The following is a 22,508-nucleotide window of genomic DNA, read 5'->3' as shown; positions in this document are numbered from 1 at the left end:
CCACCTCTTCCACAGTCCTGTTGAACACATCTTACAGTAACAGAGGTTTCAGACACTGCAGAGGGGTTGATTGTACTGTAACAGGGAGAAGGATGACTTGAATTTATTTTGACTTTTCCTCCTCTGCTTGTATCTTATGCTTCCTTCCTTAATTAAGGGGCAACGAGAACCTTCAATTAGCTAATTCAATTGCTTTACATTAATGTCATGTTTCTATTAGTGTGTGTGCTCTTTTGTAAATTGGCAGACAGAATGTAACTTGTGCAAGTGCACGTCGCCAATATACAGATTAATTCTTTATGAGAGATAATGAGATTTTAAGTGGGGGGAGGGGGGTCGGGGGTTATAAAATCCAACGTCCCCCTGAAGGAGAGTGAGAGTGACGTGGGTCACAGGGGTTAGTTAAATGCTGCTGGATGATTTATCAGGTAGCGACAAAATGCAGCAAACTGGAAGTGAAGGAGTAAGAAAATGACAGACGGGGGGGGGGGCAAAAAGAGGGGGGCCATCTGACAGTCTGCAGAAAAACCATCTTGGGACAGGTTGTCAGTGGCCTGATTGTCAGCTCCCTCTCCACACACACAAAAAACCCGCTCCCTGGGGTCAACATGTGGGGTGACAGACGCGGAGCGAAGGGGCCCAGGGTGCTGTGGCGGTCTGTAGTTGATTTAGGATTTTTGAACGCCAGCCAAAATTCCTGAAGGAACACAGTGAGCGGGAGTGGGGGGCCATAAAAACCAGCCAAGGACTGGGGTATAAAGTAAAAGAAAGGGGGAGGGAAAAGGGGAATGTGTTGAATATGAAATAAGTGTGTGTGTGTGTGTGTGTGTGTGAGAGAGAGAGAGAGTGAGAGAGAAAGAGAGCAGACATGCTGGTGTTGCTATGGTGAAACAATATTCTGGGAATGAGGGAATGGGAGAATTCCAAATGGGAACATTGTGGGTGCAGTGTGTGCCAGATGGTTTACGTGTGTGTGTGTGTGTGTGTGTGTGTGTGTGTGTGTGTGTGTTACTGTGAGCTAGCATGGAGGAATACAGTATATTTGTAGGAGTGTTCTGGAGCTATAACAACCCAAGGTAGAATAAAGGGGATGAGGGAAGATCAGGGTCAAGGAGAGTGAGACAAAGAATAGAAGAAAAACAAGGTCATTAAAATGGGTTTCAGTGCCGTTTAAGAGGGCTGGGTGTCAGCTGAGGATTTAGCCTCTTCAAGCTAAAGAAAAGAGTTGCACACCACTGGGAAAGTGAGCTTGTATGGGGCCAATGTCTGGTGTATGAAGGAGCAGTGTTGATAAAGGAAAAAGGTGCTTGAGGTGAAATTAAACAGATTAATGAGCACCTAGCACGTTGTCCAGATCAGATTTCTTTTGACGAAGAACTGGCGATGACGCCGGCTTTTTGATTTCTATTTTTTTAACTGATGTGCTGCAACCTTGGGGCTGAACCTGTTCAATATGTATCAGCACCTTGAGGAGTCCACAGCCTTTAACGGAGTCTCGTAGGAACTTTCGCAAACTTAAGAGAAACAGGTTTTTCTTTGTGCCATATTCTAGCGAAGGCCTGAAATCTCTCAGCGCCGTGTTCACGTGCAAAACAAGAGGGAGGCTGCACATCTCCTGCAGTTCTCTTCTCTCGACTTTATCTTTTAAGGCCGAGCAAACAAAGCTTCATCCATCGCTGTAAGCCCCATTATAACCTGCGGGATCAGAGGGCGAGGAGTGTGGTTGAGAACCTACAAAACTCCTCTTTCCTGAGAATGTGTCGCCCACCACAGGGGTTAAGACTCCTCTCATTTCTCATGCTCAACCACCAGAAAACCAGCAGGCCTCCTCCAGACCCACTGCAGCTACAGAGGCCACAGTGTCAAAAAATCTCATTAAAAGATACATCAAACCATTAGATCCACTACATTGATTCTATTTCTGCTTCACTTTATTGAATCAATCAATAATATACAAGATTGTTTTTATTATATCGTTATATCGTAGAAGACCTCATGAGTCCACTTCCTGATAACTAGTTATCCTAGTTATTTATACTAGGAACCAGGACAAGGAGAAGATCTGTGTGTCCGTGTGTCTAACAGCTGAGTGGTGAGCTTGTTATCAGCCCTGATTACAGCCTGTTTCACAATTATGACAAGAGAAAAAAAATGTTTTTTCAGAGGTGAGAGTGAAGTGCAGAAAAAATGACCACCGCTGCTCTCGTTAATGGATGGAGCTGCTACCAAAGTCTGGTCAGAGTCAGACACATTTTGGATCAGGTCTAATTATCCTGGGGTCTATTCCGAACCAGGTCTTACTGCCTCGGGATCAGATTTCTTCTTTTTTTTTAAGTAGATTTATGCGTCCTGGGTTTGGGTGGCTTTCCCGCCGTTCGGGTCAAGCCTCGGGTACTACACACTGTGCTGCGGTCACGTAACTTTGGAAAGAACCCAACCTCATCAAACTCATCCTCAACACGAATGAATTTTACACCAACATTTCTCTGTTTCTCTGACAAACATCTGCCGTGTTTGTAGACAGACGATTCTCTGACAGACCTCCGCGCCGGCGTCAGATGGGGCCGCAGTCTGTCACACTTCACCTATATGAATGTAGGTTACTTCCCTCATGAAAATCATAAATACATCAAGGCTTGAAACCCTAACCCCTAACATAAACACATAAATTCAAAAGTAAATCTGAGAATACTGCCGCTTTTAATTCTGTCCTTGGAAATAAGCTCTTGTGCACCTCGGTGTTGGTTTTAGCTCGGCCTGGACTTGCAGTGATCCTCTCGCTGTTCTAGCAGGAACCGGCTTGGCGAGTCTGTTTCACACTGAGCCCCCTTTTCTTTTCTTTTTTTTTTCTTCCTCTTTATCAGCACCTTCTATTTATAGCACCTCCACTGCAGCGGCGCAGCTTAGTACAGTATGTTCCATAAAACACAGGCCTCTCCTGATCACTTCCCCAGGCATGCCTCTGCATCGTCTCCCGCTGCTGTGTGCATGAGCGTATGGAGGGTGTAGGAATTATCCAGACTCGCACAGTAACGTGGACTCACACAGCCGTGGGCTATGCATGCACACACACACAGACAGAGAGACACAGGGACAGACAGACAGAGATAAACACACTCAGAGACCACACATTGACACAGACACACATTCTGTCTGGGGTCAAATACAGAGGGAGACGCACACAGTGACACAGTGCTGGAGAAAACACACACAGAAACAAAAACTTTTACACCTGAATGCATCACTGCATATATAACACTTAGGCAAAGCTGAGTGGTGCATGAGGAGGGAAAGACTCTGGAACCAGTGAACATTTGCTGATTATTCTATGATAAGAATAATCACCCACCTACGTCACAGTCTTACCTTTTTGTTGCTCCACTTAAACACAGCAGGAGTTTATCGTCTTTGATATGCTTCATCCAGAACGAGCCAGGGCTTAAACCACCAACATCCCCATCAACAGCCGACCCCACTCCAACAACCTTTAGTACATTTAGTTTGAGACATAATACATGAGTTTTATTTCAGTCCCAGGCAAAATGTCTCAAATCTGGAAGCACAGAGACAAGGCGCTGTCAAGGAGAGCACTCGAACATGAAGCTCGACTGATAACGACCCCAGCTGCCTCGCTCAGATTGACGTCGTGTGCAGAGAGGTCAAAGGTCAAGGATGAGACTGCATGTTTCCTGAGAGCACAGCATTGCTGCAACACTCTCACACGTGTCATTTCAACGGGTTGAAATCCAGCAGTTTAACTAGAAAGCATTAAGACTCAACGACACAAAACTAACACACACACACACACACACAGGGGGTGTGTCAAACCACCATGACACAATTTCAGCTGCACCAACCTTGACAGACTTGGCAGAGGTTTCGCACAGGAAGTGCTTTGCCAAAGGGCACGTGGGCAATTGATGTAATAGAGCTAAATTAAATTAGAAGGAGAACGAGACCTCTCCAGTCATTTGGGAGACAATGAGTCATACGTCTGGCTCTGATATTAGTAAAGATATCACTCAAAGACTACAGCCTACGCCCAGTTAACCAATTATCAAGCTAAATAAAAAAGAGGCGTGAATGTTTTTTTATTGCGTGACCTATAGAAGTCTGCACGACCTCTGTGCTCACACTTATGGAGGGAAAAATGTCCCAGTTTGGCTTTAAGTGGTCCTGGCATGTTGGAACCAGCCTGCCAGCTTACATAAGTGCGTCTTTAATGAGAAGGTGCAGAACACGGTTCACTGAGCTGGAACTCACTCAAATACAATACAAGGTGCGCTGACGCATTCCTGTGCCCATCCCCTCTCTACCTGCTGAAATCCACATCTACTGCACACGTCTGTGCGAGGTGGGTTCTGTATGCACATGTGTGTCTGCACTGAGCTTTGTGTCTCTCCCCGCCTGTCTTTAATAGAGAGCGCGTAAAGGGACATAGACTCTGCACATGCCTGCGTAAAACTGAAAGCAGACTGTGTGTCAGTGTGATGGCTAAAAGACTTGTCCACTGTTTGTAATGAGCCAGTGTTCCCAACCCCAGCCATTTAATACTCTCTCTCTCTCTCTCTCTCTCTCTCTGCCTTTATTGGAGTCACCTAAAGTTCACTTTGGATGTGTTACAAAGGAGTAGGAGCGAGCATGGAAGACTGGAATACTTGTGGCCCCACAACAAAAGAGCTGGAATGCCCTTTTCTAAACTGGTTAATGCTGCCCACCACCCTCAAACTCTTCTGTTCTTTGTGTTTCGTTTTTTTTTTCCCCTCTTTCTCCCCATGTCTTTGCCCCTCTAGAAAAAATCGGTCTGTTCCTCATCATGGAAATGTTCAGTGTATCCAGAGCTTTGTACCCATGTTTACCGCAGTATGTACATAATAAATATGCTGGCCGCAGATATAGTGACTTTTGTTTTGAGTCACAGCGAGGTGCCCCGGACCACAGAGCAGCTTTGAAATTAACACCAACTCTGAACACCCACGTCTCTGGGTTGAGCCGCTGCTGAACACTGCATCAGATCCTCCTCACCACAGACACATACACCACTATATACAGCTGTAAACAGCAGGTATGGACCCATATGGGCCGGCGTGTTCTTACATGCTCCCTCAGAGCATGTGAGACAAAATGACACACTTTCTTTCCAAACAAGATGTACTGTACAGTGCTACTTATCCACACTGATGTGTTAACCATTAAACTTGTAAACCAGCAGATGTCCTTAACTAGAGGTGAAAGACACCGTGACGTCTTTCAGCTGCAGCCAGAGGCATTACGTCTGTACTCGTCCACATGTACAAGCATCTCTTTCTTGTGAATGCGATGTCTCAAGAACGCCTCAAGGCGTATTTCTTCAAATTTGGCGCAAACTGTCACTTGGACCCAAGGATGAATTGATTGGATTTTGGTGATCAAAGATCAAAGGTCAAGTTCATGGTGACCTCACAGGCCATAACTCAAGAACTCCTACCTACTGTAAAACTTCAACCCCGGGCTTTTATTTGCTTCAGTCGCTGAATTCAGTCAGCTCATATTTGGGACAGGCCTTAAATTCCTTTTGCACAGAACTCATGCCCAGCACAGATGGGAAATACTATCAAACTGAAACCAGTATGGATATTACTTGTATAAAAATTACCAGGCTTTCAAATAACACATTACGAATCATTCATTTGACCCTGAGAGAGAGAGATCCATATCAATACCAGTAACCTGCCTCAGAAAGCCTTAGGTTACCATAGTTTTATTTAAACCTTTGTTTGCATGAGCAAATTTGATAAGTGACAGTTCAGAAATTTCTCGCCCTGCCATTTTGTCTTTGCCGCCATTGTTTTTGAACATGAGCATCATTCTCTTTATTTGACACACCAGGCCAGTAAAAGTGACTCAGTGTTTAATTGAAGGTTTACAGTAATTATGGCAAAATGTCACACAAATGTCTAAAAGGATAAAATGATGAAGTGATGAAGGTCAACTTCACTGTGACATCATAATTCTCTGCAAATACACTTAATGCCATGGGGGGGTAATGATTCGGAAACCGAGACTGCGATACCGGAAGACGGAACCATGACGAACGTTCCCCCAAAATCAAGTTCTGAACCAAACTGTTTATCTCTTTCATTAAATTTACTTCACTACAGACGTCCCAGGAGTCTGGACTGACATACAACCAGAGCAGGATCAAACAAGAAAACGGTGTCTCGTGCTGTCGCGTATTTTGACCCGGTCCCTTCTCATGAAAACGGCAGACTGGACTGTATGTCTCACATACTGTATAATGTGGCAGAGGCCAACTGTTGAGCAGGAACTTTGTGTTTTCTTATCACTTGCTGCTGCACCTGTTCTGCGCCTCAACTGACACCGCCTTGGGGAAAGATTACGGGGGAGGGGAGGAGGCACTCAGGGAGAGAAACAGGAACAAAATGCAATGCAAGCATTAGGCCCTCATGTCTTCTACAGCGTATACATGTTGAGCATAAACACAGCTGTGATGAACATACATCAACCATCAACCATTCATTTTCTTTTGATTAACTCCTCGATTAATCTTTGTAGCTTTATATTAATAATTCTGCAAATATTACAATTGTTGCTGATTAATGATCAAATTACACTTTTATTGACATATCACATCGGCCTCTAGCTGCTTAACCAATTATACAGATGGATGCTTTTATTATTAATGCAACACCAGACACGAGACAAACAGTGGCAATGGCTATAAATGTTCACATGGATTTTGATGCTATTACTCAATAGCAGATGTCTTCTCATAGATAGTGAAGTATTATGTGAGGAAGAGCTAAATGGAAGACCTGACAGACACAGCTGAAGCCTTCACTGCAGGCGCTGCCATGATGTGATTACCACAGAGGCCCTTCACACTGTGGTTTCATTTATATGCCTTCAACCATGTTTCATTACCATCTATATCAGATGTCTTATCAGGCCCTGTAATTAGAAATGGGTATGTTACACAATACTCCAGACCTCACTGACATGCAACTGCCACCACAGGCTCAGAGCACTGCAGCAGATAACTGCAGGAGCAGGTAGCGGTTTAACAACTCTGTGGCTTTCATTTACAATAATGACTGTCAATGTAAACAGAAGAATACTGAGGATTTTGTCTATGAGCAGACCTAAAAAAGCTGGAGGCATTCACAAAATGTATTCAAGTATGTAAATGTAGTAGAATGTCAAACTTTAAGTATTAGTTTTCCTGTCAGACTGGCTGTCACTGCAGAGTCAGGAAACAGTGTGATCTCAGAACAATGTGTCCAGTCTGGTTTACAAAAAGAAACCATTCATTGTGAGCCTGAAGCTGCACAGCAGCTGATACAATCATATCTGTTTCACACCATGATATCCAGTTGGCCGTGTGACAGGAGCTGCTGCGGCGGCCGGTGGTTCAGAGGACCTGATGGAGAACCGCAGTGATGCGCAACATGGATGTGACCTGCAGCCAAAGCTGTGGTCACAGGTTTCCAAGCAGGGGTCAGAGGGTGCTGCCAAATTGCAAGAAAAATTGTTCAGAGTTAAAGCAAACATTTCAGCTGTCATCGTGACTCACGCTGTAATCAGCACGTCAGATCTGATGCTCTCCCTCCTCGCCGCGGCCTGAAGTCCACAGTTGCACCTGAGTGATCGCACAAGGAGCTCCCACAGCAGGAGAAACATACTTTAAAAGAAGAATCTGAAGACCAGCAATAAAGCTGTGCCGCCCGTCCTCTGAGCTGCCGAAGATTTAAAATGAACGTCAGCCTTTAAAGGGAACATGACGTCTTATTTTTGATGTGTATTTCAACACGTCGGTCTTTAAACTGACTTAAAGGTAGAGCAGAGTTTCTGACTAAAGCCTGAGGCATCGGCATGACTCACATCACAGACACACACTCCAAGAAACTGCAAGAAAAATGTATTGCCATCGTGTAGTTTGAAACACCCTGATCAGGACTTGGTAGATTTGCAAAAGCTTGTGGATGGTGCAACAAGTAGTCAATTAATCAATAAGTTGGTCGACGTAAAACATTAATCTGCAATTTTGATAATCAATGAATAGTTTTGGTCATTTCTCAAGAAACAAAGTCAAACATTTGCTGGTTCCAGCTTCTCATATGTGAAGATTAGATGCTTTTCTTTGTTGTAAATAGAAAAAATGACTATGGACAGAGTCATGTTTAAGTAGCTCAAGGTCCAAACACAAATACACATTCCTGGCTCCAGGTGTGGACTCAGAGAAGAAGAAGGCTGCTTTCATTATATCCAAATATCAGCTTTGCAGATGTTTTATACAGGAAAAAAAAGCATTCAGTACTTTTCTAAGGTCTGAGGGATACACAGAATTTGTTTTGGTGAGGAGGCTCCATGTAAACATGAGTGTGTGTTTACAGGAAACTCCACAGGGTATATTTATATAGAAGGCTTAAGAAACTGATTCCAGAAAAAGGGCTGCTGACGGAGCCAATATGAAATAACTTAAAACCAAAACCACAAAACCCCCCCCAAAAAAAAGCACAGGACAACCAAGCGGTGTTGAGACGTTCTGTCCTATATCACTGCTACATTAAGTCAATGAATTCTGTGCCATGTCTCCAGTACAGCAGAGCTCATATTGTCCTTGGCTTTAACTGCTGCAGCTCCTGAAGCCAGACTCCTGCTGCAGTGGCCTGACGACACATGTGCATCACTCAAAGCTCAAACTGCACATCAGTGCATAAAATGTGATTTAAAAGAAGGCGATTCAAAGACAGTCCACACAGTCCAAAAGGAAACAAGGAGCAATCAACTCCAGTTAAAACCCAAACACAGCTCTGGGAGGTGAGCAGTCTCAGCTGGTAACAATATTACCCAACATTACACCACAAACACTTTCTCCTCTCTGCCAAATGTGGTTTGCACTTTTCCGCTTCCCTCTGACCCCGAGCACAATCTGTTTTAATACACACATTGATACCATCGCACAAAAATGAATGAAATAAGGGAGCACAAATAGAGAGCTGCAAAAGAGGAACATTCTGTGCTTTGCTGAAAGGCAGGCAAAAACCACTTCCCTTCGGTGAATGAGAGAGCTGTCCAAGAAACCGCACACTTTCATGAAAATACCACCCACTCCAGCTCCGTGACGCTGCAGCCTGACATCACGGCTGCACTCGCCCCTTCACAGCAAGAGCACGCTGGGAGCCGTCACGCCTCCACCGCCGCGCTGAGACCCAGCCAAGCCTCCTGGCTCCTGGCTACAGCACAGGTAAAGCCACATATCACAGTATTAACACAACCGCAAATTGAGCCGCACAAAGACAAACTAATTCAACCTGGTATTAGCCGGCGTCATTTTACACTTATTGTTGCCACAGTTCCTGGAAATGTCATTTAGCATCATGTTTGGTAATTGTCTTCTCAAAATTAATCCCCAGCTACTTTGCAGAGTAAAACCAAATTGCCGCTCGTCTCTGCTGTCTAGACATCCAAGAGCATGAAGGCAGGTTATTAAGTTAGTCTATTGATTATCAGGGAAAAAATGCTCATTCAAATGTCACAAACAGAAGAGGGGATGACAGTAATATAGCAGCAGCACATCCGACTGGCTGTAATGGTTTCAGTTGAAATGTCACTGTGTCTCTCTCACTGGTTTCAGTCCGAGCCGGACAGCGGCTGAACGGCCATATGAGAAATTCAATTCAGTCAAATTGAAATCGAGGTTTAGTGCGGGAGACCGTCCAAAAGCCAGCGCTGGGATTACCCGGCCAGGTGGTGAGTCAAACTGTCGGAGAATAAAAGTAATTCAACCGCTGGCTCCCTGCCCACTCACAGTTTGCCTATCCTGCTCCGCGGATCCACACTCGTCCCTGGTCGGAGATAAATGTCAGCGCAGCGCAGAGATTATCTGCGTATGAATTTGAATGTGTGAGACAGTGTGTGTGTCTGTATCCGTCTGTGTGTGCATGTGGATGTTTGTACATATTTGTCCATTTGATTATGTGTGTGCATGTTTGTGTTTGATTCCGTGAATGTGTGCCCAGATGGGGGGGGGCGGGGTGTGTGTGTGTGTGTGTTTTCCAAAGCGGGAAACTGATTCCCCTGATGGGCATGACAGATGGGCGGGGAGTGGCTCAGCTTGTTCTCTCTGCCACCTGAGAAGCACAAGGGCAGGATGTGTGTGGCTGTGCAGCGGCCATGATCTCCTCTCATCCCTCTGACAGAAGTCACTTTGTTTTGGTTTCAGTGTTTGCTTCTTACTGAAAAACTAGGCTAATAGCCAGCGTCCTGCCCGCCACAGCAGATGAATGAGTCTGTAACTGGAGTAAGGTTCTGTTTTGGATCCTGGTTTGTTTTTGTTTATCTGAGAAGATTCACATCTGCACAGAGACAGATTTGATGGGCAATCACACCTCACAAATCTCACACACATTTCTCACGGACCTGAGCATCACACAGGCTGTCGTTGTTATTTTTAGGCTATATATAAATATTACGATATCTCCTAACAAAACCTGAACACATTTGCTTACAAACACTACAGAGAAGCTTGTTCCCGCCTTCAGAAACTTGCCAAAAGGTGAAAGTAAAACTCTCTGCAAGATGCTGTTTGTGCTCAGCCAAGGATTGTTGGTTAGAGAGCGAAGCATCACTCTGCAACAATCAGAAGTGGACTGTGTGTAACAGCGATCAACAGAGTCATGAGTCTTTTCTGCTGCAACAATCTCACTAATTGCAACATGACAATAATTATCAGTGGTTTAAGCTCATCGATGTTAAATCCTGAACTGTGGAACTCAAGGATATGCAAACATTTGTAGGCTAGAGCTGTTTTCAGCTATTTTAATGTGTCAAATACACATTTATCAACATTCCATCTCACTTTCATTCATCTCACTTTCTGTTGTTGGCAGTGTTTCTGCCAACAACACCATGATGACAGAGCTGAACTTAATATTTTCAGCTAAATACCCAGCAGGGTTGTGTTTCGAAAGGAGTCAGACTCCGGAAAATATTATTGGACCCCCAACCCTAACAATAACTGCTCTGTCCTGCTGCACATGTCAGTGCATGGTGCACACATAAAGCATGAAAATGCAACATGAAAAGGGTCATCAGTGAACATGGAAACCGGTGTGGGCCGAAGGCGTGACGTGCCAGCAATGCACAGCCCGATGACTGGAGGGGAAAGTGCAAGTTCCACACAGAGCGAGGTATCGCTCTTCGGGAGGAGCGCCGACTGTTGCAAGTCGGGGTCTGTGAACTGTGCGATGCCACGCTGGCCCCGCCGCCAGCAGGCGTAAAGAAAAGAAGCTGGGCTCATGTATCTCAGCTAGGAAGAAGAAGAAGAAGAAGAAGAAGAAGAAGAAGAAGAAGAAGAAGAAGAAGAAAGGGAAAGTTGAGCTGCAGCCTCTTGGTATCTGGATGCTCCATTTTTGATCTTTTCAATTTTTATTGGACAGTCTGACCATCATGTCGTATGTGCAGTGCAGCTCATGTGTTCTATAAATACAGCCCTCCCCCAGCCCCTGACACCACATCTGATATCTTTGCCTGCATGGAAAAATGAAACCAACTACACACCCCGCCACCATCACCAGTCTTGTGACTTTGTGACACTATTGAGGTATCAGTGTAACTGTACACCCACTGATGTAGGTTCACAGTTAATTAAGTGCGTGCAGAAACAGGAATAGTGAGGGATTCAACAGCGAATACGTCAGCCTCCGCAGACACGAGAGCATGTCTTACCTTGGTGGTCAGTTGCCTTCACTTCAGTGTTGTGTCTTTGCTTTTGATCCCAGCTTTCATTCCAACACAGGTCTCAGGGAACTCTGCAATCAGAACAGACAATCTGTGATTCCTTCATATCTTTGCTGGCAAAAGAAAAACATCCACCAGGGAAAAACACACTAGGAGGAGTCGAGCTTACAGAGTGATCCTGCGAAGACAGAGACTTAGACAAATCCTGCAGATAGCTGCAGATCTAGTGCAAGGAAATCCACATGGCCACTGATGCATGCATGTACTGCTAAGTCAGGGATGACATGGGAGGAGTCTCAAGAGTTCAAGAGAGGAAAATCCCCGAAGGAGGTGCAGGGTTTTCTTGTCTATGCAAACCGATGTTAGATTTTCATGTGACCAGCTTAACACTAAAAGGCTTAGTAGTCTAATCCTTTAGCCAAATGAAGTGTCTAACTTAAGGCTTAGGCTGGCCAAAGGAATCAAAGGGAGTTTATAGTATGAACCTTGCTAGACTCTCAAAAGGCCAGGAGCATCTGTTCAGGAATGTGCTGCAGGTACTCGTTCTGTCATCTCTTTGGCTCCTTTGCTCTCCATGGCCTATGATTTACACCCGCAGCACTGCTATCATGAAAGAAAAGCTTCAGGCCACATTAACCAGGTGGCTTGGCCAGGATGAATATTATTATCACTCATAATTGGATTCTGGATGCCACAATGCTGACAGCAGAAGTGAATAATTAGCAGTCAGAAGATTTGCCTAAGTGCTGTGAATGTCAGCCGACAAGCCACTGAGCATGCATGTCTAACATACCTGTGCAGACACCTTCGCTGCTGTGTTCAACATAGCGGCCTCCAGCTGTACATCTCATTCAACGCTGTCAAAAAGCAATTTAACCTAATAACTCACCACTGTATGTCAGAACGAGACCCACCCCTCCGCTGCTGGGTCACCATGTTCCCTGATCACAAACCTGCGTCAACGTTCCCACAGTGTCAGAAATGCCGCCCTGCGCCATGTACTGTACAACGTCGCCTGAAACCAGCACTAACGGAGGCTGAGCCGAGCAGTCAGTTAATCGATCGCCATACAACCAATCTGCAACTATTTTGATAATTGATTCATCGTTTTAATACACTTCTCAAGCAATAAAAGCCAGAAAATCTGCAGTTCCAGCTTCTGCAATGTGAGAATTGGCTGCTTTTCTTTGTCTCCTGTGATAATAAAAAGAGTATCTGAGTGTTTTACTGTTGGTCAGACAACCCAAGACATTTTCAGACATTACACAAAGAGGAATCTTCATTTTCCACTCTTCAATTACATTTTACAAACCAACCAATTATTTGTGACAGTGATCGACAGATTAATTGATACATTTGTAGCCCTAACTGGCTGTCTTCCTTTTATTATTTAATTTTTTTTACCTTTTTTTTTTTTTTTTTTTTTTTTTTTTTTACATTTTTTTAAAAATGTGTAAACCATTTTGAGCGGTATTTTGTGTGCAAAAGGTGCTATGTAATTAAAGCTAATTAGCAGTATTTTTTAATCAAAAACCACAAATGTATAATAAAATATATTGGTGGCACCTCAAACCTCACTACACTCACTGTATAATAATAAGTGGCAACTGACAGTAAAGTTACAGAGAGGCGCAGCCTACAGAGGGTGACTAATGCTACTGTTAGCAGCTAATGCTACTCTCAACTGGCCCCCAGTTTCTTCTGGGTAATGAAGCCATGTGCAAATACAGTGTTACTGAAAATACCAAATAAAGAAACATGACACTGACCCAGGTACAGGGGTAAACGAATTAGTAGCATTTCTGTGAAAAATTCATCTTTGTAAGCTCAAAAGGCTAGCGCTAAATACTGCTTCTGTGGCATTTTGAATTCAGTATTTGAAATTATTGATAGTTTTAGTCACTTTTATTATTCTAAAAATCAAAGTTTTTGTATCTGATCTCTCTGCTTTGAGACACACACACCTCTATGCGTGGTGGTTAAAATGTCAACACCAATGACAAATGTTTGTGACATTTAGGGCAAACCTGAAGTACAGTATGTTCAAAATGTATCCCATTTATTTCCTGTCATTCTGCAAGTTCAGTCACTGACAGATAGTTTGGGAGAAAAAAAAACACACACACACTCTCTCATTACATAATCATCTCTGTCTCTGGTAAACTAGATAATGTTTTCCAGCTTGTATCATTATCTGATGACATTCAGCCAAGAAGCACCACGGCATTCTCACCTTTCTACCTTGGCAGGCGGCAAACCTGAGGCCCCCCCTATCTTACACAGAGAAGATAATGAAACAATTTGGGGATGCACACCAACGTCACTGCTTGATGGCTTATCAAAAGAAACATGAAACAGAATCTGTGGCCTTTTGCTATCAAATTTCTCACAAATCAAAGTCAGTGGATAGAAGCTGTGCAGTTCATGCACGTTACACTGAACTTCTGCATTTGGCATTTAACAAGTTTCGTTCTTGCATAAGTCTTTGACACCATTGAATGTTTCTCACAAAGTACCTTTTTGAAGAGGTCACAAAGAAAGCATTGACGGCTAAGTGCTGCTGCACGTAAGCAGGAGTTTATTAGATTTAAGGCACAGTGGATGAGCAAATGGTACACTTCAAAACAGATTCCAGTTTGCTTTAGCCTGATGGATTTTTGAGACTTTAAACAGCTGCAAGCAACTGGCTTTCAGCTGACAGGTAAATAGCACATACAGTATTAGAACATGCTGTATGATACAGGCTTCTCCAACAGTGAAAACACTCATATTGACATAGTAGACAGATCTTGCCAAGTCTACGCTTTTCTGTTTCGCTTAGGGCAAATTAAGGATGCAAATACTTAAATATTGTACATCTCATTTCAGCTACAGCTACCATTTAACCTTTCTTTTCAGCTCAGCAGCTTTCTTATTTATTTATTTGTTTATTTATTACAGTAACACTTGTTCCTATAATAACAATTTACCCATAATTTCCACTATATATGCTACCTCACATTTTCAAGGGCCATTAAGTGCCTTCATTTTTTAACAGAAAGGCCTCAAGAGGTCAAACTACTTCTCCAGTGACACATGTGATATAGAGGGGTATGTAGGATAGGTCACAGGATGGCTGTATATTCGGGGATTATTGCGCAACCGCACAGCTGAGGCCCTCCACGGCCCAGGTCTGAGGTGGAGCACTGAAATGAATATTTCTTTAAGCTTTGTTATCATCAGCAGCTATGGCGATTTGGTGCGGCCATGCATCCGATTCTCCAGCTAATCCATATGCTAAGCCTGCTCTCAGCCGCTAGGGGAGGGATAAATTAAGATCAGTGCAGGAGAGACCAGGTGAGAGGGTCTCGGAGGCAGGGTTAAACCTGACAGCACTCAGACCCATTTACAGTATGTGCCCAGTTTAATTTGAACCAGAATGGCAGAGATGCAGTTTACTATTTGCAAGTAGGAAACATACAGTAACGATTCGACCATGTTCAGAAGTGTCTTGCAGCAGCATCTAAATAACCTCTTATTTCAGTACAAGGGCTGGGGATCAATCAGAACCTCAGTACCGACCACAAAGTGTCCATAACAGGAGAATCGAAACCTGACGAGAACCGAAATCTGTCACTAAATGTCTGGTATGATTTATCATCTTCACATATCCATGATTTAAACAACATCTAAGATTAGATAACAGAAGGACCCAAAGTAAAGTATCATTTTGGTACAGGTACCATAACTCTGTTATTGTATAGGCAATAATATCAAAAGGAAAATTAAACATACCCAGCTCTATTCTGCACCTTACTTTCATAGACAGATTAATAGATACAAGGAGGAGCAGGAAATCACAAAAATATTGCTCTTCCTTAACTCTTCATTCTGGTAACCAGATGGAGACTGAATTATTTTGCCTACAACATAAGATGCCAACACACGAGCTCTGGTCTTGTGACACAACAACACACAGCCACACCAACAGGTCGGCGATTGATTTCAAGGTTCAGCAGATGGCCGCAGCAGATTAAGGTACGGGTCCGGCGGCGAGGTTTTAAAAGCATTAAAGAATATAAGTTGCTCCTCCATCACATGACAACAGAAAAGAGAAAAACATGAGCTCATCTCAACCCAGGTTTGTGATGGATTACTGAATTAATCACTGGACTGTACATACAATGAATTATGTTTGTGCCTGAGGACTGGACATTAACATCCTCACAACAGCAGATGTTCTCCTGAATGGAGCTCCTTGTATAGTGTTACCCAAAGCAATACTTTATCACTGAAACATAAATCCACGTATTTGCTTTCTTTTCAGTCAGATACCGTGTAAAAATAAACATGTTGCTAGCAATGTGTCTGCTGATAGATGGGAGGAAGTTGCTAGCGGCTACAAACAATCCATACAAAACTCTTTTTATAGGAAGAGCTTTTTTTTGGGCTTTTTTCCAAGAGCAGGATAATGACAATCTCATGTCTGTTGTCAGCCTAGCTTAGCCTAAAGACTCGAAGTAGGCGGAAACAGCAAAGTCCACAGGAAGAAAATAAAACATCTATAGTAAATACATCATTTCTCATTTGATTAATCTGCAGACATTTTTTTAATTTATTGTCATTTGTCACTTGTAAAAAAAAAACCCTTTCTTCTAGCTACTTCCTACCTGCAGTCATTGGCCAGACTTTATGCAAAGCTAGGCTAACCACATCCTGACTCCTGCCCTGTATTAACACAAAGACAAGATATATGTATGTGTGTATACATATATATATATATACACACACACATATACATATATATGTATATAAAACTTTTTGATATAGAGGATATATATACATATATACAAGATATTATGATTATTATGAGCCCTTTCAGGAAAAAGCACATTTTCATATGCCTTATGGTTTTAAAGAGTTTTGCATGTTGGGCTGTTTGTAGCCTCTAGCTACTAGCACGTTTCTACCAACTGTCAACGGACACATCACTGACAAGGTGTTTCTCTGCCTTGAGGAAAATAAAAAAAAAATGAATGTAAACGACTGGAAAGCTTTCAACAGCCTTTACGACGGAAACTGACAGAGAAAGAACAACCTGTTAACAATGTCACAGAAAGTGGTGTTAAAGGGTAGTCCAGCGGTCGACAGCAAATCTTTCTGGCTGCCTCCTAAACAATTAAGTGTGTATAAAGTATGTGACTGAAAAACAGGATGAAGGAAAGTCTAGGACCAAGTGCACATGAAACACTGCTGAACTCTTGAACACAGAAGGTGAGATTTCTCAGCTGGATGGTGAGTCTCTGCGTTAAAGCTGATGATGCTTTGTTCACCTTGTTATGTGACTGTATCTTTTATTGTCAATAAATCTAAAAAAGAAAGGTGGTTTTATATTCAGGCCAAACACAGTATTTATATGAGCCTGCTCTGCAATCCTCATTTTAATAGTGAGAGGCGGCATCTTTTCTGTATGATTGTTAGTATAAAGCAGCTGTTTAATGCTGTCTGCTCGATCCATCAAGCCAAGAATAAGGAACTTCACCGTCTATGTTTTCACGCATAAGGTGAATTACTGTCCCATTCTTTCCCTGCCAGTTTGACAGAATATTGTCGGACAAATTGCTACGCCAGTCCCGCAGAAGAAAATTTTGCTTAATCTTCACAAATGACAGCGTCTCTGAAAAGTAGACCACAGCCGCTGGTAATCTTTTTAGACAAATCTGACATTTGGGACAGGGCTGTTTGTCACAAGTTTACGTTGTAAACATCGAGCTTTTGCATTTCAAAATAAAACAGGAGCATATATTGAGGAGAATATATTTATCACTGAGTTCCTGTTGTGAAATGTCTCATTTTTAGCATGTTTCTCCATAACTTACAAGCTGTAAACGCCAGGACTGGATGCGTCTCTTTTAGAACTGCAAAGATCAGTTGATGAGCTGACTGACAGAAAATAAATTTGAAGCAAATTTTTTAAACAATAATACCAAAAAAAAAAACAACAACAACAAAAAAAACTGCTCAAATATAAAGATTTTCTGCTTTTCTCTGTTTTTGTATCATAATAAATTGCACACTTTTTAATTCTGGACTGTCGGTGTCACTTGGGGTTGTCAGGAATTGTCACAAACATTTTTCACCATTTACAGACATTTTATGGACAAAAAGATTCATCAGTTGAGAAAATAATCAGCTCTAGTCTAATCAAAAGAACTAATAAACTGGACGGTTTCACTGCTCTTCCCCTCACTAAATAAAGGTCTTGCTGGGAGGCGTTTCATGCTGAATGAATTGCGAGCGGACTCTGGCTGCAGTTTGTTTCTGAGAGCCGCTGTCATGCCTACAACTGGGACTTTCAAACGCAAGTGGGCTGAGAGCTCTCGATGCCAGAAAAAGACCTCAAAACAGGAAGTGTTGCAGGCTCATTTACACTTTGCCAAACCACCCGCTGACTCACATCCATGCGTTTGCATATTATGCAAATCAGCCAGAGTTACTTGGGTATAAATCAGAGAACATGTGTTCGTCTGTGTGAGAGCTCCTTTCCAAATCAGCTCAGGATCTACCTCGGCGACGCTCCTGTCCCGACTGCCTATCGGAGAATAAACTTCACTTCCTTTACTTTGACTTTGTTACAGCATGTATTCCATTAGAGCCCATTCCAGCTCTAATCCAATTCATTGTTCCTCCACGGCCCTGTGTGCAGAATAAGTCATTTCCACACAGGATTAATCCAATGTGCTTTTACTTTTATAGCAATCAGCTGGTTTGCATAGTTTAAAAGCTTAGCTGTTACATGGACTTCGACATACACTCCCTCTCTCTCTCTCTCTCTCTCTCTCTCTCTCACACACACACACACACAGAGTGCTGTAACCGAGCCAATGTGGAGATTGATCAGCTGGGCTGTGTCCAAATTAAAGCCCGTCCTCTGCAGACATGCCAAGCATAACAACTCTTTCCTCTCTTTGCACCTATTCTGGGCCAGAAAAAGAGAGGAGTTAAAAAAAAAAACAAAACATGCATGTGAGGAGGAGAAAGCAAGAAAAAGGAGTAGAATAAGAGGTGCGATTGGATAATGTCTTGACACCCATCGCAGAAGCAGGAATGCCTGGCTCTCAGATGTCTGACCCATTTTCTCTCTCTCCCTCTCCCTCCCTCTCTCTTCCTTTCTCTCTAATTTCCTTCCTTCCTCTAATCTAGAGGCACTATGACTCAGTGGTGCTGCGGTGGAGTTGTGTGTTTCTATGAAAAGCAGGACTCAAACCTCCACACTACGACAACACACACCCACATACGCCAACCAGCTCTGCAGCGTGGCTCTGCAAGACCTGGGAGGAGAGAACACAACACGCTGCACCTGAACTGGAAACTGTTTTACATTCTCTGGGTGTGTGGGCTTCTGTGGCAATGTATGTATGTGTTTGTGTGAGTGTGTGTGGTCCCTATGCGAGGCGGCCACATGCACCGTACGTGTTCATCAGAAGGCGTAATGAGAGGCCTGTGTTCTAACGGAGACTATTCGATAATCAATAACTCAGTGGCTGGAAACACACTGGTGCTCCTCTCTAATAATAAAATCCGATGGCACAACTGTTCAATGTGAAGACAAAAATATTTCATTATAGCATTTCTGAAGAATCAGATCCAGTCACATCAGAGCAAAACGATGGATATCAAATAAGTAATTACACACAACACAGCGGAGACATTTCTCTTGATGGCACTGGGGCATACTGGCATTTTCACACCACATAATAATCTCTGGCTTTCTAACACTGAGCATATGCACAGTGCACAGTGTGGTTCCAACATAACCACATTTTAATTATATCTTCACTAACATAAGTTTCCTTTTAAGTCATTGCATCTTCATTTTAAAGGAGCTGTTCACCCTAATCACAAAGAAAAAACATCAGAGAATTTTTTTTTTTTTTTTTTTTTAAATGTCATTTTTCAACACAAACTACATCCCATCACCGCCATCGTTTTAGGGATCAGACACAAGTCTCAGAGATGGATCGATACTGAAAACCAGTGGAACTGTATGTTCCTGCATGACTGGACTCACACTGAGGCGGCTGTCGTCCTGTGCTGTCAGGTTTAATTGTGCATGTGTTATGTGAAGTTAATGAAAACTTAAAAGTTATAATGAACTAGATTTTAGTCCCGGATGATTTGGAGATGCCCATGGTTACCATGGTAACAGCAAGTGCAGTTCAATACTGCTGGTACCAGTAATTCTGGTGCCTGACGGACTCTGTCACGAATGGTGAAAACTACTTTGTGAGTGTTTTAGTGAATATAAATATAATACGTTGAACGTAATATATCATCTCCTCGCGCTTATTAAAAAGATGTTGTACTTAATACTTAAACCAAGGTCTCCCACTGCACTGAAGCTTTATTGATGCCCTTCACTTGTAATCTGCCAGATGAGTGAATGTAAATGTCATGAATGGCTATTGCTGAAAAAATGCAGATCATAAATAGCATCAGGTTTGACGACAGGAAAATCTGAAGGATTATGACTTTAATGGCAAACATGTGCAAATGGACTCAAAGTGCATGGCTGTACAGCACGTTAGAAAACAGGCTTCTGTTTGTTCATTTTGGTGAACTGACCCTTTAATAACATTGAAATGAAAATGAAAGGAAACCAACGGCTGCCCGGAATGTGTCGAATTAGATCACAAACATATGTTATGCTTCAGGAAGCGATTAACAGGAACGTGGAGGATTCAGAATTCAGCCGGTCTGCTCCTTTAATGAATGGACAGTAGCTGCTGCAGAGTTTGCTTTAGTGACAACATGTGGAAAAACAAGGGGCTGGATTAATGCAGGCAGAGGGTAAAGGAGACCAAGGGTTGACTTCGGTCAGCTACCCCCCGTGTCAGATAAGGGTCTGCCGACACACTCGTGCCTTGCACATTAAAACACACACGAACACACACACACACACATGTACAGGAATAACAAGGGGAAGCAATGGACTGTAAACAATGTACTTTCACATGACAACCACACACAGGCACACACACAGAATACATTAACTCACAGTCCAACTCAGGATCCCTATACCACCTCTCTTTATGCTAATTCCTCGCTCTAATGCTATTTGTTTATAGCTCTCTCTCTCTCTCTCTCTCTCTCTCTCTCCCTCTCTCTCTCACACACACACACACACACACACACACACACACATATGAATACAAGGTCAGCAGGGTCAGTGCTGCCTGCCTTGGCACAGAGGAGGACTACAGATGTGGAAGTAGGGGGAGCTTGCTCTGGGGACCAGCTGGAGCCCGTCCAACCTGGACAAGGGTCAGGGGCACGACTGAGAGAACACAAGCAGCATTTGGAGCCTCTTCTCGGGGCCCGGCCGGCTTGTCACCCTTGTCAGTCATCCCCGGGCCTCCATCCAGAATCCTACATAGGCCAGTGTGATATTCTGGCTTTGTCATATTCTTGGTCTTCTGACAAAAGCGTCCTCACATTTATAATCCTATGAATTTCATTAAATCAGCTACGGAGCCTTTTCCATCTTGTTAAGATGTTGGGAACACAAAAGCATGCTAATAATTACAATCAATTAATTGAAATTAAATTTAAAAAAAACAAACTCTTTGCTGTCAAACTCGACGAACAGTTGTTTTGATACAGGAAGTTGCTCCAGTCACACGGGGTTGTTGGCAGCTTATTACTCCACTCAGTGTCATCTTGCATTAAACAGCTGTTGTTGGGCACAGCCTTACACACTCGCCGGAGACAGTTCAGACAGGGCTGTACAATCAGGGAGCCGGCCGGCTGAAAAATCAACTCGTACATCCCGACACACAGCAACGCACAAACACGATCTATTGCAACACATGGTCCTCACAGGGTAGAGAGTTACAAAAGGTCTGAGTGATAACAACTTCACAAGAATAGCTGCCTGCATGTGTGTGTGTGTGTGTGTGTGTGTGTGTGAGAACAGGAGTGTGTGCCACGCTGGTGTGAACACCTGCTGAAGCACATGAACCAGGATTCACCTGCCGCCCTGATTTGCTCCTGGTTTGCAGCACCATTCAAACCACTTGCAGAGAGCATCACTCACCAGCAAGACATCAGTTCAAAAGTGAGGCTGTTTAATCCATCACTGTCATCACCTGTGACCTCTGACCTGTCCTCACAGGTATCTTTCCTCTTGGGTCACTGCTACGCTGGACTGAACACGTTGGTCTTTCTTTGTTACTGAAAACAAACTGAACTAAACTTAAACTGTTTTTTCTTTAATGATGCAATTGATTTGACCTGATATGAACTGAGCTGCATTGAAAAGAGCTGGATGTTTTTCTGAGGGATTGATGCTTTTTTGAGGGGGGGGGGGTTTCAACGAAAACAAAATTGTGCAAGTGTATGAAATGTTTGCTTTAAGATTTGTGTGTTTAATGTGGGTTTAATGTGGGTTTAATGTGTGATGGGTGTCAGTGTGATTGAGCTTGCATCCTTTGTTGAGGGTTGACTAAAAGACAAACTGACTCTTTGATGCCAGGAGTGAGAGCTGGCCGACATCCCAAATAAACAACAGTTATCAGTTGTATGAGAGGCTGCATGCAACGTCGCTGAATTTCAGTTTTCAGGCCGAAGCTGCTGCGGGCCGGTGGCGTGCACTAATCACAGAGTGATTGCCTCACACTTTGCCGATTGAGTTTCCTGCTATCTGGGCCAGCTATGTTGAGAGAAACATGATCCCCGTCCTCCACAGCAAACACACAGAGACGCTGCAGGAATACACAGCTTGCACA

The 22,508-nt window shown here is 43.2% G+C and overlaps 1 protein-coding gene across 2 annotated transcripts in view; it reads right to left on the bottom strand.

The window, feature by feature from the left end:
• Positions 1 to 22,508, bottom strand: part of thrab (thyroid hormone receptor alpha b) — a 192,113-nt gene that overhangs the window by 100,324 nt on the left and 69,281 nt on the right. For both annotated transcript variants that reach the window (XM_071462649.1, XM_071462650.1), the window contains one exon: positions 11,731 to 11,813. The gene's annotated coding sequence lies outside the window, so the exon portion shown is untranslated. The remainder of the gene's footprint in view (positions 1 to 11,730; positions 11,814 to 22,508) is intronic.

The sequence above is a fragment of the Trachinotus anak genome, unplaced genomic scaffold (assembly GCF_046630095.1).
Source record: "Trachinotus anak isolate AG129_WGS33_773 ecotype Australia unplaced genomic scaffold, CSIRO_AGI_Tana_v1 ptg000025l, whole genome shotgun sequence".
Taxonomy (NCBI): domain Eukaryota; kingdom Metazoa; phylum Chordata; class Actinopteri; order Carangiformes; family Carangidae; genus Trachinotus; species Trachinotus anak.
This window is presented reverse-complemented; position numbering and strand designations above follow the sequence as displayed.